The sequence below is a fragment of the Chelonoidis abingdonii genome, chromosome 17 (genome assembly GCF_003597395.2).
Source record: "Chelonoidis abingdonii isolate Lonesome George chromosome 17, CheloAbing_2.0, whole genome shotgun sequence".
Taxonomy (NCBI): Eukaryota; Metazoa; Chordata; order Testudines; family Testudinidae; genus Chelonoidis; species Chelonoidis abingdonii.
In genome coordinates, this window is record NC_133785.1 from 4,056,267 (window position 1) to 4,058,845 (window position 2,579).

Sequence of the window (2,579 nt, forward strand, 5' to 3'; positions counted from 1 at the left end):
GCCACAGCTGTTCTAGTTAATCTAAAGCAAACCTTCCTCCCTTGGCAGGGAATAAGGCCCCCTGCTAACACTCTTATGCTGCCCTCTGGCCATGCTGTATCACACTAGACAAATTCAGAGTGTAATAAGGCATCAATTTTTAACAGAGTAATTAAGCATTTGTACAATTTGCCAAGAGTTGTGCTGGATTCTCCATCCCTGACAATTTTTAAATCATGATTAGATGTTTTTCTATGCTCTAGGAATTATTTTAGGGCAGATTCCAAGGCCCAAAGAGACCATAGTGATCATCTAGTCTGACTTCCTGCAAAACACAGGAGGGGTCTGCGTTTTGCAGGAAGTCAGACTAGATGATCACTATGGTCTCTTTGAGCCTTGGAATCTATGAAGTTTTATAAATCAGATGACTGATCACATTTGTTTGCTTTATTCAGATCCCCTGGGCTTGCATTTCTTAGTGAAAAGAATGTTCACCCAGCATTTGGATTCAAATCATTCTTGGTAAAATATTACAGTCATTTATGTCCATTATAACAATGATAGAGATGTACTTGGGGAACTTCTCATTATATCTGACCCTAAGATCATCATCTTTAAGGGATGCACTAATGCAGTGTTTTTCAGGACCTGCTAGCACCTATCCTGTTTGCTGTGCTCCCTGGACAATTAATCATCTCACAGAGTTACTAATTAATGGTCAGTGATCCTAAGGGCAATCAATAAGCTTAAATGCATGTTTCATTAGCAGAGTGTGTTGTCAATATCCTGTCAGGAAGCTTTGGGGGTTTCTGTTTAAAAAAGTAAAAATCTGCTCTGCCTGTTTCCATCTTACTTGTATTACTGAATTAAATATCTTGCTCTTATTAAAAGCAATTAGTTTTCTAGCTCCCCATCCAGTCTCTTTCTTTCATTCTAAATGCAACATCTGTAACAATCGCTTTTCAGTCAAATCATCACCCATTTGTGACCCTGACAGGACTGATTGATCCAAAGCTGATGCCTGGGGGAGCAGGTAAGGAGTTAATTGAAAGTGGCATCAGTTTTTTGAGGAAAGACAGGACCAAGAAGGGAGGACAGGCATTTCAAGCCAATATTGGAATGAGGTTTGAACTGGTAATATTCCTCTACTATACATTTGTTATTTTACTGTTAACACTTTGGGTAATGTGTCATAATAATTGCTGCTTTGTAAGAAATATTGCTGTAAGGAAATTAGCAAAATCTAGTACCTCATCAGGGTGATTAAATTGCTGCCTATCTTTTTTACTATATCATATTTTAAATCTTAGTGAATATGTTAAAATCCTACCATAGTGTTTTTTCCATTTTACAGCTAGGTAGAAGTTCAATTTCAATCACATTAAAGAGACTGACTTATCTGGTATTTGTTGCTGTTGCTTGATATTGCTGGGCTTTTGATTGTAATATTTTTACTTTTAAGATCATTAATTTATTTAGCAAAAATGTTAGTTTCCCTCTCATATAAATCACCCTGACAAAAAAAGCTCTCTTGTGACAATACTCTTGTTTTGTTTTCATGGGCAAATTGTGTCTAAATTTTTCTCTGTCATTTCAAAACTATTACTCTTGTTAAGTTTCCCCTAGGCAGTGTGACCTAGAGGGTAAAGCACTGGCCTGAGACTCAGGAGAGCTGGGTTCTGTTCCTGGCTCTGCCACTGGCTTGCTGGGTGACCTTAGGCAAGTCATTTCACCTCTGTATGCCTCAGTTTTCCCATCTCTAAAATGGGGATGATGATACTAACCTCCTTAGTAATGTGCTAGAGATCTAGGGATGAAAGAGGGGTAGGTGGTGGTGTGACATTATCTGATTAAAATATGACTATATAGATCATTGTTGCAACCACAATTAATATTTGCAATGAATCTTTTACAAAATGTGGCATGTAAGAGATCTATGGAAAAAGTTATGATTTTCTGGTTATGATTATGCTATGTTTATGCATGGATCATTTTTGTATTTGCAGTTATGCATGTTGGCTTTATACCTGGATTTCAAATGTTTGCTCCTGGGGTAATGCCCACAAATTAGTTAGCTAGCATATCTTGATGGGACTATTCAAATTGAGTGGCCCATCAAAAGGACATATAACTCACAGTGGACCTTGGGATACGCTTATCTACACTGAGTGGACTGTCCTATAAACGTGCTGTCTGGAATATAGGTAATGGCTTCCTGCAATGACGGAGTGAAATTGGGCATGAACATGTGACTTGCTGTCATAAACAGATAGCTAAGGGTTAATGTTTCTTTTACCTGTAAAGGGTTAACAAAGGGAATCAAACACCTGACCAGAGGACCAATCAGGAAACCGGATTTTTCAAAGTGCAGGGAGGGAATTTTTGGGGTGTGTGTCTCTGTTCTGTGCTCTCTCGGCTAGGAGAGTGATTTCTATCTCCAGGCTTCTCTAATCTTCTGTTTCCAAGTTGTAAGTACAAAGGTAGAAAGACAGTAAGCTTCTATTGTTTTTTTTTGTGTTTACATGTGTGTAGTTTGCTGGAATGTTTTAAATGTTTTAAATTGTATATCTTTTTGAATAAGGCTGTTTATTCATTTTTCT

At 37.7% G+C, this 2,579-nt stretch overlaps 1 long non-coding RNA gene across 6 annotated transcripts in view; it reads left to right on the forward strand.

The window, feature by feature from the left end:
- The window catches only part of LOC142047878 (uncharacterized), a 159,798-nt gene that overhangs the window by 57,185 nt on the left and 100,034 nt on the right, over positions 1–2,579 (forward strand). Inside the window, exon 2 of one of the 6 annotated variants that reach the window (XR_012657184.1) lies at positions 946–1,012. The exons of the other annotated variants lie outside the window; for them this stretch is intronic. This is a non-coding gene — a long non-coding RNA (uncharacterized LOC142047878). The remainder of the gene's footprint in view (positions 1–945; positions 1,013–2,579) is intronic. 6 annotated transcript variants of the gene reach the window in all.